Genomic DNA, 14,847 nt, shown 5'->3' with positions numbered 1-14,847 from the left:
CCGCTTTATCTTTATTTACGTTCCCTTCATCGGAATGACGTTTCCTGCATTCTACCGTATTTTAACTTGACTACAGACCTCTTGAAAGTAGAACATTGTTAATGCCATTGATCAGAGGATGTTGAGTCCTCTACTGGTTATCCCTTGGACTAAGTTATAAAATAAATGTGACTGCATAATTTTATATATAGTTTTGTCTACAGCTGAACTATATTTTAACCGAAACAGGATTTTTCTTCGTTTTGTTCTTGGTCGTATACAGATGTATCCCTAAATATGTAGCTCTAACGCCGTGAAACTAGTTCATTCATAAATAAATATTCATCAGACAGCTGAACGCTCTTCTTCATCAAGATCCTGGCTTTTATTCAGAGTAACCTGATGACTGGGCCCAAGTCACAACTTCACAGCACTACCTCCGGCTTGAACGGCATCCATACACCTCACTGGACGGTTGGTGGAGTCGATGCCTTGTATCATTTGCGAAAAAGTCAAAATCGCGTGTCTTAGGACAGCACTACACGCCTCCAGTCACCAACTGTCTAGTTTCTGAGTTGAATGTCCCATTATAGACTGCACCTCTATCTGCCGATGTAAGCAATGGCATTTTGTAGTGCAGACCTCTGCGAGACGTCCAGAAAGACAGTCGTGAGGTCCTCGAAGGTATCCACAGGGATGTGGGGCCACGCCGGTTCAAGTGCTGTGGCCAGCTGCGCTAGGTTTCTTGGTTGTGGATTCACGGCGCGAACAGCCCGATCGAGGTGATCCCACAGATTCGCGATTGGGCTTTAATCCGGCGAGTCTGGTAGCCAAGGGAGTACGGTAAATCCATCCTGGTGCTCTTTCATCCACCCAAGTACACTGCAAACTGTGTGACACGATGCATTGTCCTTCTGGTAGATACCATCGTACCAACGATAGACAAAGTGCACGTAGGGATGGACATGGTCCCCAAGGTTGGATGCATAATTGTATTGATCCATTTTGCCTTCCAGAATGACGAGATCACACTGGGAATGCCAAGAACCCCAGACCGTAACGACTGTTGTAGGGTGTTTGCTTTCAGACGTTTCACGCCCTACACGCCAACGGCCGTCTATCCGATATAACATAAAACGTGATTCACATGAAAAGGCCTCCGTCATCAATCACTGGACGTCCAGTGGAGCTAATTGCATCCAAATGACAGTCTTCAACGCCGCTGAACGGCAGTCAGCGTGGATGCTCTTATGAAATATTAAATTACATTTATTAAACCAGATTTAATTTGTTGTTCCTTTTGTATCAGGGTTTATCAAAATTTTAGCATTTATTTTGCCTGCCTGTTCAAATGACTCTAAGCATTATGGACTTACCATCTGAGGTTATCAGTCCCCTAGACTTAGAACTACTTTAACCTAACTAACCTAAGGACATCACACACATCCATGCCCGAGGCAGGATTCGAACCTGCGACCGCAGCAGCAGCACGGTTCCGGACTGAAGCGCCTAGAACCGCTCGGTCACAGCGGCCGGCACCTGCCTGTTGCGTAGGCCCACATGCACCAATGTTCGCTAAACTGTCGTTGAGGAGACCCTGTTGGTGACCCCTTGGTTCATCTCAGTTGTTAATTGGTCAACAGCTGCACGTCTCTGCAGCTGCGGAGAAGTGCAACTGTTGTGATTCACAGTTGTCGTTTGTAGCCCACGGTGCCTCTGCGCCTGTTTTGGATAGCGTAATTTGCCATGCGCCTGTTGTTAATTGGTCAACAGCTGCACGTCTCTGCAGCTGCGGAGAAGTGCAACTGTTGTGATTCACAGCTGTCGTTTGTAGCCCACGGTGCCTCTGCGCCTGTTTTGGATAGCGCAATTTGCCATGCGCGGTACACTTTAACAACGGCTGCATGTGAACACTTCACAAACTTAGCCGTTTCGGAATTTCTTGCACCCTTTGCCCGAAAACCAATAATCGTACCCTTTTGGAGGTCAATTAAATAGCTCCGTTTACACATTACGACAACGACTGCATTGTTTCTGTATCCCTCAACGCCCTTTATGTAGCCACCTCTGCAATGCAGCCAGGAGTCGTCTGTGAGTGGTTATTGCACGTTGGCGTCGAACATTGGCGGTGGTTACATTAATGTGACTATGCCGTGAATTTTACTACTTGGCAATAGTGGCCTATGACGGATTTTATTCTGTTTGTCGCCTTAGCTCTTACATCGCCATGTAAGCTATTTAAATGTCTTATAATACCTGACGAGTATCGCAGAGCTGAAACCGGTTGAAAGGAAGAAGTTTCTATAAACACAAACTGGTGGTGGATCATGGCGTTTTCAAAATACCGAGCGTGCTTGAAAGTAATTGTCACTGAGGAATGGTGATACTTTTGTCCGGTGCCTTTCGGTTAGGTAATTTTTAACCTCACTGTTGTGGGAGTGGTACATCATTTCTTGTAGAGATGTTGTTCAGTCTACGTTGACACAAACAAAGCGGGCAATTTAATTTACGATAAGGTCATTAGCACGTCCAAACACGATAGCTTCTTACTGTCAATCTGTAGCACCTTCACGCCGACACATTTTACTGCGCTAATTCCACACAAGCCAAGTGACTGTAAACAGTACTTCACTGGCATGACTTATGTAAGCGGTCGATGGTCACGTGAGACCTTAGTAACCAGTTCTACGTCATCCGTAGCACTGCAAAGCGACCAGTGCGCTCTTTTAAGGGGGTAGACCAGTGTGACGCTCGATTCTAGAACCAAAATTCATGGTAAGTAAAATAACAAACGAATTACAAAACTAACTTTAGGCTTTTATTGTGCACACTTAAGATCGTATTCTGTACTTTTTTTAAGTAAAACACTTGCACCCAGAGGGCACTACACGATGTCGACGAAAGGCCTTCGCGGAGTGCGAGGGCTTCGAACGCCAAAATTTTCAACCTAGAATAAAATCTCAGAAACACTTCTGCCGGCAAGAAAGTTGTTACAAAAAACGTGCGCCAAAAATCGAAATTAAAATACCACAAAAATCATACGTAGTGTAGCGGAAAAAACGCCGACTCACAAATTACCGAAAGGTATAATGTAATTGCATGTATATTTCATGATTTATAGTTCCCGCTATTTGAAAAATGTTGTTTTGAAGAAAACAAGAGTTTAAAATTTCGATCGTGCTTTTTTAATATTGAAACTGAACAAACTTGTAATCAGCATTGCCAGAACGGCATAGTGGCCTTTTTTTCGTAGACAACGTAACACTCTCATTTTTACGCTTACCACTCGAAGTGTTTTTTGGACGATTGGTATTACTTTTCTAACATTCTATCCGTATAAAAACGTTTGTCACTTGGCAGCACACCCCGTTTACTTCGTATAAAAAAACAAGTGAAATGAGAAGTTAACCAGGCGCGAGACAAATAAGTATACTTTGAGACTCTTTACCACAAACGAATCATGTTACGAAGACAAATCTCGTTCAGAGTAGTATTGTAGTTGACGCTAATGCCCTCTATGATATTGACGGAAACTAACAGGACAGTTATTTCGTTTATTATAGAATTAGAGCGGCTGCATTCGAGCGGTTGGATGCAGTAAACCGTGATTTTAACGCATTTTAACATATATGGCACACTTTATATAAATTGATATTAAAAATATACTCTCTAAGGAATATTGTAACCCGATAAGAAATTAAGGTAAAAAATTCATACTCTGGTCTGCTTCCTTAAGAAGGTTACTGATATTATGCACGGTAAGCATATTACACAGCGAAGGCGTTTCACCAAAGAGTGGTCTCTCTCAACGAAAATAAATTTTACAGTATGTACTTTATATATAGCATGCCAAAGAGAGACACTCGGTAAGTAGCGGGCAGCGTTTATGTTGGGTTCATTACATCGCAAACCACTATCCACATGCCTAGTAAATAGTTAAATAGCACAGAAGATGTTATTCGTATCGTATAGAAAAGCATTCTAACAACCAGTTAGGGATTCCTTCGGGTAGGTACTGTCACACGCAAGATAATTCCTAGCCGGCACAAAAGTCAGTTTCCAATGATAGTTTTCTGATTCCTCACTACACTGAAAATACGAGTAAACGGGAATTGTTTTTACTGTCATGCAAAACAACAGGTTAATCAGCTTATCAGAAAAGTATGCTTATTCACTTCCAGGGCATTTTTTGCTGACATGGTGATGTTTTTGAATCGTTTATGTGCTGTGTGATGCCATCACAGTGACTAACAGCCGTAGGAACTGAGCAGCTCCAATTACCATTGATGCCTGAGGTGAGCGGTAGCACAGAACTTAACTGATGCTACTGTGCAATAAACCGTCATCAAAACAGTTTAAGAGCGATTAGATTCGGACAATTTGTTGAACTTTATACAAAGACACAGCGCGGAGAGCCTTGGTGTAGAGAATGCCTACTTTCAAGCGCTTCAGGGTGGCATACGCGTCAGGCGCATTCCAACTGCTCACTCTGACTGCTCTCTCACTCTTCATTTAAGTTATCGATTAAACTGTTGAAATAGGGACCTCATATCTCGGTGGTAAAGATGGAAACAGTGCAGTCCTGATAATGATCTACCATCTGAGTTCCAGGAGTTGTCAGAGCTTTGTTCGTCCCGAGATTTAGCTGCAGCAAATAAAGCGTTGATTGCAGTAATTATGTGGCTACAGAAACCCAGCTTCTATAAATAACAGGCAAGAAGAACAATGGAGTTAGTATTAGGGACGATCAAAAAGTTTCCGTTCACAGGCCGTACAGTCCAGAATCAGTATGCCAACCACGCAAAGTCGCTGTGAGTACTGAGGAAATCATACCAACGACGCTTCACGTTGAAGATATACGTTTGGTAAAACACTATATCCTGTTGCGAGGGCCGGCCGGGGTGGCCGAGCGGTTCTAGGCGCTACTGCCTGGAACCGCGCGACCGCTACGGTCGCAGATTCAAATCCTGCCTCGGGCATGGATGTGTGTGATGTCATTAGGTTAGGTTTGAGTAGGTCTAAGTTCTAGGGGACTGATGACATCAGAAGTTAAGTCCCATAGTGCTCAGAGCCCTTTTTTTCTGTTGTGAGGAAAAGTCTATAACTTCCTGCTGCATATCTTCATCTGACAAGAATCGCCCATCCTTCAACGTCTTTTTTAAGGAACCGAAAGCGTGGTTACCGCGTGGAAAGAGATCAGGGCTATGGGGCGGATGCTCGAGTGTCTTTCACGTTGGTTGCCGTAATGGATGAGGACAGCCTCCCGCATCGACCGGCGTCTTGTGCCAAATCATGACCAGCATAAAATTTGGCGAACCATTATACAATCATGGTTTTCGACAGACATGCTGCTCCATGCACATTCTTCATTCTCCTGTGGATGTCTACCGCTGTTATCTTAAGGAAAGAAGAACACCATATTGGCCCTATTTGGACGCATTTGATAATAAAATCACAGTAGCTCACGTTTCCGCTTTTATCCCACGCACTTCAGAGAGACACGAATGCCAGACTAATCCCATAACTAAATGTTGGCGCTTACGCACCCATATCGGAGTCGCGCTCCGTTCCTAGTACGACGTAGCAAAGGCCTCCAACTGAAACCTTGCGGGACTATCACACCTATAGGAAAAGATATTAACGAGAATACAGTTTTAATCCACCAGGAAGTTTCAAAACTGGGTACACAACACTGCAGAGTGAAAAATTCCGGGTTGTTGTGCCATGGTGAGATGAATCTCTGAACTTTTAGTTCACATCTACGGAGAACATCTTCGAGGAAGTTGCAGGATTTTCGAATCCGGTGCACATCTTGTCACGCTTCTGACTGCACTAAATTCCGTTTCCGCCTGCTCCGTCGCAGAGGCGTCATGTCGCATGTTTGGAATACTCGAGCGCAATTGGCTGCTGCCGGTTGCTGTTTTCCGCTATTGCTACCACCCCACAGTGGAACACTGATAAACATTGCCTACGGCATCGGAATCCAAATATCACTCAGTTTTACATCCTGCTCCTTCCCATTAAAATTGTTGAGGTGTTTAAAATAGCTATGGCATTTCTGTATTTCACGGTATCCACTTGCGGCTGCCAGCACCTGAGTCCTATCAGATTTAATCTATCTGCCACAAAGCATGGTCCGTCACCGCTTACCTGTCTGTTTCTCCCTTCTACAGGAGCCTTATCTTCTTCTGATCGTTTTAGATAGTTCATTTAGTTGTACCCAAGTACACATCTCCTCATCTACACAGAATTCTGTAAATCCTTGCTTTTTTCAGCGGTTCGCGACCATACTTGATCGATCTTAGGTATTCGTATACTTCTGAGTGGGTTTATAGATCGCAGCGATTTTCTGTTTCATCAAGATTTTTTCTGCGAGGTCAGTAACGTTCTTAATGAAGAGCAGGAAAACTACGGAGTTCACAGACACTTGTTCATCGCTGTGATCTTTTCGTTGCTGTCCCAACGCTCTTCTCAGCCCCGAACATTGTCTTTAGCAATGCAATGGCGAAATATTTCGATTTCCCTCCATCGTGAACTGAAACAGATTAATTTCATTGAAATGTTCATGTAAACGACCCACAGGGGATGGATAAAAATATGGAAACTCCAAAAACAGATTACCATACCTAATACAATATAGGAAAACCATTGGCGTTCAAAACAGCTTACAGTTGTCTCCGAGTGGATAAATACTGGCACGCTTTTTCAAGGGAATCTTATACATTTTAGTGCAAAATAGCGGCAAGCTAAGGCAACAACGATGGAGGTGGATAGCGGTCGTGCACCCTTCTCTCGAACATAGACCACAAAGATCAGAAGAATGTCCCCTGTGTCTTAGGGACCTTCGACGCACGGATGTAATGTTGGTTGCTGACACCGCAGGCGTTAAACCTTGGTACAGCAACAATTCTCTTCAATGACACAATCACTCAACAAATAATTTTGTCGGTGTTGTGACGTAGTGCATGACGGTTTCTGCTTTCCCTGTACACGGTGTAACTCTTGGATATAGTGTCTGTTGAAACACCAATCATTTTGGCTACGTTGATTATTATGGGAGCACCCATAATAAGAGCATCATCTGTCCGCGTTCGAATTCACTTGTCTCCAATATAAGCCATTCAGAACTACACAGAACACTATTCTGGCCACGACTGACACTTGCAACGAATAGAGGGCATCCCACAGGTGCCATTAAAAGTCAAATACACTAGTACAACCTGCAGGCTTAGCTAGCGTCTGGATTTATAGTCAATCGTGGGGTTTTCATATTTTTGTCCAACCCTTGTAGTTACTCTCTGTAATGTCTCCACAACACAAACGTATCATCTACGTAACGGAACCATATTAGTTCAGCCAGTCGCGAGCCAGGGTGTGCATCAGACCCTGAAAAAAGTTGCAAGACTACTTTGAAGACGTCGTTCACAGATGGGGACGCAACGCCGCGTTAAAATAATAAATTTATCTGATCATTGTATAAAATTCCAGTATAGTTTAATAAGTTTCGCATTACCGGCAGTGAAACTTTACATTTTAGAATTACAGTGATAGATACATCCTGAAACCCGTAGATCAGGGACGACCATAGCATGCCAAATCGCACGCAAGGTGTGTGGAATGAGCCTAGGCGTGTCTCGGCTTTATTCGGTCCTTCTCGAAAGTACTCGCTACTGTGCGACATTTCATTTAGTATTGCGGCGTGGCATTTTTCGATTGGCACAACTCTCTTCACTTCGGCAGAACCGTGTTGTCACTGTGTTGTCAGCGCTGATTACCCTTCTCTATTTCTTCGTGGTGTGAAGAACGTTCACAGATCCAGTGACTGTTTGCATAAAAGAGACAGACAAGCAATTTATCGTCACAAGCTTTTAAAACTGAGAGAGAATGAAAGAAAAGAGGAAAGAGAATTCTCAATATACATTATACAGTCGCATAATCGACTGGTACTGCAAATTTGTTATGAAACGACATCACAGTATGACACAGAAGGAATTTAAAGATTAAGTAGAGAATGAAAGAGCAAAAAATTACAATGATCGACAGAGGAGATTCATTGTTCCGTACATGAAGAAGCACTTTGTGCTAAATTTGTAGGCACAGAGCACGCTGAGAAATTGGTGGATGAACAGTGAAACTTATTCCAGTGTCAGCTGCCACAGTTTTCGATGGAATTGAACGAAAAGTATGGAGAGTTCATATATTACGGCAAAGTAAGTGGGTTAAGTCACGGGGCATGTCTGGAAAGATTTTTAGATTCAAAAGCCACTATTGTTGAATTTATGAAGGAAAAAGGAGTGCAGGAATGAAAATCAGGACATCCGGAATGGATTGCAGACCCTGCATTTTAAATTGACTTCAGTGCACACTGCCCACAGTAAGACTTGCGAGGTGTGAAACAACCTTTTTGTGGGGATACATTTAAAAAGAAAATCGCACGGTAGAAGGGACAGATTCTGTCAAATTCAGTCCAGTTCCCTAAATCAATGACGTTAAAGAATTAGAAGGATATGTTTCTGAATTTTTAAGGACAGCACGTGTTTTACCTCTGTTTTCGAGCCGTTTCCGAGACCGTTTGCCTTTTTAATTGAGCGGCCCTGTGAATGTGCACATGGACCTGATTCATCTCCAGGATAATTCCTGTTTTAAAGATGAATTCTTTTACAATAAAAATGTCGAGGTCGTCTACAGTCTTTTTGGCAAGTAGAAATCTCCCATCTCCATAATGAGGTTGCTAAAATGCTCCAATATTTCGGTCAACGTCTGTGTGTGAAAGACGTCTTTTCGATTATGAAACTAAATAAGTCACGATTACGTGGCAACCTGAGGGCGAAAATCTGTGAAATTGTCTGCGTCTGGCCGTATGTCGATAGTCTGCACCAGATAAACATTATATTATGTCTTCAGCGCACCAAAAAAATTATATAATACTGAAAATTTGTGTTGTATGTGATCTATGGTGTTCAGAAATGTGATATATAAGGCGATCGGAAAATACGTATAGAAACTGACATGACACATCGGGGATACAACAAGGATGAGTATTCACGCAGGAACAGGGAGTCGCAATCGCCACGATCGGGCGGTAGGGTCACGAGAGGGTGTTGCTACACGAACTGGGGCGAAGCGTACAGAGACCGTCGCCGTGCGATTGTGTCGTGCGAAATATCCCGATAGACAGGTGGCGTGCCACACTTTATTTGCCACCCTGCGTCGCTGGCTGACCGAAACCGGTACCTTCCATATGCACAAGCCGGATGCTGGTCGACAGCGAATAACGCGGATAGTTGCGCCGGAGAAAAGCGTTCTAGAAAGGGTGCAGCGTATACCGTCAACAAGTACGCGAGGTGTATCCGGCGCCACTGGTATTCCCCAACCTTCCGTCTGGAGCATTGTACATGATGAAGGACTGCATCCGTTTCATTTCCAACGCGTTCAGGTATTGAAACTTGGGGACTACAACAAGCACATAGGATTTGCTTCCGCAGGAATCCACTGCAGCCCGAAACTTCACAGTGAGTTCCTCTTCATCGATGAGGCTGCATTCTCACTCGAAGGTGTAATGAAAGTTTAAAACCTGCATACGTAGGCGAACGTGAAGCCACATACTACACGGGTGCGCATGCGGTACAACGCAAATTTAACCTTAACGTCTGAGCCGGTGTTGTCGGAGACTGTTTAATTGGACCGTACATTCTCCCAGTCGCACGTATCCCAGATTCTTGCGAGAGGTTCTGCCAGACATGCTGAATGATATTCCCATGCCTTCGCGTCGACGCATTCGGTTTCAGCGCGACGGTGCCCCCTCGCATTTGATCAGGGAAGTGAGGGCACATCTGTACGCAACCTTCCTCGTCTGCTGGATTGGTCGCGATGGGCCAGTCGCATGGTCATCGCGACCACCAGATATGTCTTCCATCGATTTTTTTTTCTTCTGTGAGGTTATCTGTAGAGCCCTGTGTATGAAACACCTATTACATCGCCGGAGGACCTAGTGGGCAGATTTCTTGCGGCAGCAAGATGTCTTCGGGATACACCAGGTGTCTTTGAGAGGGGGCGCCGCTCAATGCAGCATCGATGTCAGGTGTGACTCGATGACTGTGGATAAAACTTTGGGTCCATTTGTAGGATGTGATTCAATAACTGAAACGCCATTTAGTAGCTCCGGATAGCCTTTGCAACCCCTGATTCCCATGTGATTACAGATCCTTGTTGTATGCCCGATGTGCCATGTCAGTTTGAAAATGTTTTTTTGAATTACCCTGCACAAAACCAAGTCGTATGTAGTGCAACTGCATTCCCATCAAAATGCAGCAGTTCGTAGTTTCCCTGTCTTCCCCCACCTCGGACCTAGACAGTTTGGTGTGACGTTGGGACAAACGCGCAACGAAACTGAGTGCTATGGTACTCGTGCCAGCGAACAGTTTGCTAGTCGTAAGCGTGGCCGCCTCTGCCCTATGCTGTAGGTAAGCTTCTTCTCCGCAGTATCCTTTCTTTGAAAAGTGCAATTCTTGTAAGGTATGCAGCAGAACTTGGTTGAAGTTTGGATGACAGGAGATAGGTATTGGCAGACGCAAAGCTGCGCGGCTGCATCGTGAATCGTGCCTAGATAGTTGATTTGGGAACAGCGTTTTGCACCAAAGGTCAGGTTCCAGGTTCTAGTCTCGGTCCGGCACATAGTATTAATCCGGCGAGTAGTCTCAAAGCACGTAATCAGTGTTGACGGTTTCGCCCGACTCGAGTGGGAGAGCGCGGAGCGTGCTGTCGATTGGCCGAGCGAGAGATCGGCGAGTGTCCGATATCGACCAGAATCGGAGGGGCAGTTTAAACAGGAGGCGGACCGGCGGTGCGCAGCGCGGCGCGTGTCCCGCAGGGCGCGGCGTAAATGGCCCGTGAGCCGCTGTAGCCGCGGCCGCGTCATCAACATTCCAGTAGGGCGCTGCGAGGCTGAGTGCCGCGGGCACCGCCGCCCCACCAGGGCACCGCCAGCCGCCCAAAGGGGCCGCACCAGCGGCTTGTCACGCACTTGTCCGCACTCTCGTTGCCGAACTACACTGCTGGCCACAACAATAAGACAAGGACTAGGGACCGTGATGTCACCACAGCGACTACGGTTACTAAAGACGATAATTCCATATGTAAAAAGGCAAAAGTTTTTCTTCAAACGAAACAGACTGCTCTTTTAAGTCGGGAAGGCCAGAAGAGTATTTATGCCAGAAAGAGCAGATAAGCAGTTGTTAGCATCCCACGAAGATAATATCGCATCGGAATTTCTAAAATCATTTGGGGAAGTAGCAAGAAAACGACTATTCACATTGGTGCGTAGAACGTGTGAGTCTGATGATATGTCCTCTGACTTTCGAAAAAAGCATCACCCACACAGTTCCGAAGTATGCAAGAGTCGACAAGTGCGAGAATTCCCGCAAAATCATTTTAACAGCGTATGCATCCAACATGCTGACAGGAATAACATACAGAAGAATGGCAAAGGAAATTGATGATGTGTTAGATGATGATCAGTTTGGGCTTTAGAAAGGTAAATCCGCCATAGAGGCAATTTTGACATTGCGGTTGATAACGGAGGCAAGACTAAAGAAAAATAATGACACGTTTATAGGATTTGTCAAGCTGGGAAAAGTGTTCGACAATGGGAAATGGTGCAAGATGTTCGAAATCCTGAGAAAAATCGGGGTAAGCTATAGGGAAAGACGGGCAATATGCAATATGTACAAGAAACAGGGAGCAATAAGAGAGGAAGATCAAGAACGAAGTGCTCGGATTAAGAAGGGTGTAAGACAAGGATGTAGTCTTTTGAACGTCTGTCAACCTATACATCGAAGAAGCAAGGAAGGAAATAAAATAAAGGTTCAAGAGCACTGATAAAACTCAAGGTGAACGAATATCGATGATAAGAATCGCTAATAACATTGCTATCCGCATTCAAAGTGAAGAAGGATTACTGGATCTAATGAACACTCCAATGACTACTGAATATGGACTGAGGGTAAATCGAAGAAAGATGAAAGTAATGTAAATAGCAGAAACGAGAACAGCGAAAAACTTAACATCTGGATTGATGATCATGAAGTACGTGATGCTAAGGAATTCTGCTATCTAGGCAGCAAAATAAACCATGACGGAAGAAGCAAGGAGGATATAAAAAGCGACTAGTATAGACAAAGAGGACACTCCTAGCCGAGAGAAGTCTACTAGTACAAACATAGACCTTAATTTGAGGAAGAAATTTCTAAGTATGTATGCTTGGAGCACAGCATTGTATGGTAGTGAAAGATGGACTGTGGGGAAACCGGAACAGAAGAGAATCGAAGCATTTGAGATTTAGTGCTAATGACGAACGTTGAAAATTAGGTGGACTGATAAGTTAAGGAATGAGGAGGTTCTCTACAGAATCGGCGAAGAAAGGAATATATGGCAGACACTGACAAGAAGAAGGAACAGGATGGCAGAAAACCAAAAAAATGGTTCAAATGGCTCTGAGCACTATGGGACTTAACATCTGAGGTCATCAGTCCCCTAGAACTTAGAACTACTTAAACCTAACTAACCTAAGGACATCACACACATCCATGCCCGAAGCGGGATTCGAACCTGCGACCGTAGCGGTCGCGCGTTCCAGACTGTAGCGCCTAGAACCGTTCGGCCACCCCGGCCTGCGCAGAAAACCAGTTAAGACATCAGGGAATAACTGCCATCGTACGAAAGGGAACTGTAGAGGAACACAGAGACTGGAATAGGTTCAGCAACTAACTGAGGACGTAGGTTGCAAGTGCTATTCTGAGATGAAGAGGTTGGCACAAGAGAGTAATTCGTAGCGAGCCGCAAGAAACCAGTCGGAAGACTGATGAGTCAATAAATAAGTAAACATTTCATTTAGACAGTGCACTGAAGTTCAAATGGCTCTAAGCATTATGGGACTTAACATTTGAGGTCATCAGTCCCCTAGACTTAGAACAACTTCAACCTAACTAACCTAAGGACATCACACACATCCATGCCAGAGGCAGGATTCGAACCTGCGACCGTAGCAGCAGCGCGGTTCCGGACTGAAGCGCCTAGAACCGCTCGGCCACAGCGACCGGCTGAACTGAAGTCATGTGTGCCGAGTAAGTGGATTAAGGGTGGAAAATACTCACCGTGGTTTACCTACGAAATTCAGAAAATGCTGAGGAACACAAGGCCGTTGCACTCTCGGTCAAAAGAGAATGCGCAAATGACGACAAGCTCAAGTCAGTGGAGATTCGTGCGTCTAGGAAAGAATCTATGCACGAAGCATTCAACTCCCACCGCTATACCTTAGCAAAGTATCTGACCGTGAACCAGAGATAATTCTGGTCCTACGTAAAACCGCTAAGCAGGTCTAAGACTTCTCTCCAATCTCTCGTGGACCAGTATGGTGTGGCAGTTGAAGATAACAAAAGGAAAGCCGAAGTCTTTAATTTCGCATTTAAGAAATTGTTCACGCAGGAGAATCCTTTAAACATACCGCCGCTTCACCATCGCACAGACTCATGTATGGAGCACAAAATAATAAGCATTCCTGGTGCTGAGAAACGGAAACAGTTGAACGCAAATAAGTCGTCAGTACCGAACACAACCGCAGTTCGGTTTTACAAAGAGTACGGCATCGGCCCCTCACTTAGCTTGCATTTATTGCAAATCTCTCGCCCAGCAAAAAGTCCCAAGCGACTGGAAAAAAGCGCAGGTGACTACTGTATAAAAGAAGGGTAAAAAGCGGACACGCAAAATTACATATCACATCGTAACATCTGTTGCTGCAGAATTCTTGAAGATATTCTCAGTTCCAATATAATAAATTTCCTTGAGGGGGAAAAGCTTCTGACAACGAATTAGCACGATCTTAGAAAGCATAGCTCGTGCCATACTGAGCTTGCCCCTTTCTCATATGTTACCCTTCGAACTATGGATGAAGGACAACAGACAGATCCGATATTCCTCCAATTCTGAAAAGCATTTGATACTGCGCTCCAGCGGAGACTGTTAACGAAAGTTCGAGCATACGGAAGAGGCTCCAAGTAATGAGAGTGGCTCGAAGACTTCTTACGTAATAGAAGTACGTTTTCCTCGACGGCGAGTGTTCTCCAGAGACTAGGGTGTCGTCAGAAATGCCCAGGGAAGTCTGATAGGACGGTTGTTACTTTCTCTATATATAAATGGTCTGGCGGACGGGTGAACGACAATCCGTAGCTGTTTGTTGATGACGCTATAATGTATGGGAAGGCGTCGTCGTTGAGAACCGTAGGAACACAAGACGACCTCAACTGAAATTATAGTTGCTGTGATGAATGGCAGATAACTATAAATGTAAAAAATGTAAGTTAATGAACTTGATAAGGGTATTTTTGAACCGTCATTGCACTACAAAAATGAGTGTTCTTTCACCAGATGCGTTTCGCTTTATTGAGGTAAAGCTTTCTCGCTTATATCGGGAAATGCCGTATGCTAGCACATCGTTGTTTTTCTTTGTTACATACTGATAATATTCGTCTACTTTTTAGATGTGCTGCAGCATTATGTATTTCTCACAATACACTTTTATGCACACCACTGCACAGGAGACTACAGTGGTGTGCATAAAAGTGTGTTGTGAGAAATGCATAGTGCTGCAGAATATGTAAAAAGTAGACGAAAATTATCAGTGTCTAACACAGAAAAACAACGATGTACTAGCAGACAGCATTTCCCGATGTAAGCAAGAAAGCAGCCGAAAAATCACCACCACTGATGATGCTTTACCTCAATAAATCGAAACGCGTATGGTGAAAAAAATCACGTCTTTTTGTAGTAGGAACGACGGATCAAAAATACCCTCATGGATTATAAGACAACTAC

Source organism: Schistocerca piceifrons, chromosome 3 (genome assembly GCF_021461385.2).
Source record: "Schistocerca piceifrons isolate TAMUIC-IGC-003096 chromosome 3, iqSchPice1.1, whole genome shotgun sequence".
In the NCBI taxonomy this organism is placed as follows: domain Eukaryota; kingdom Metazoa; phylum Arthropoda; class Insecta; order Orthoptera; family Acrididae; genus Schistocerca; species Schistocerca piceifrons.
The sequence above is the reverse complement of the archived record's forward strand: the minus strand, read 5'-3'. Positions refer to the sequence as shown.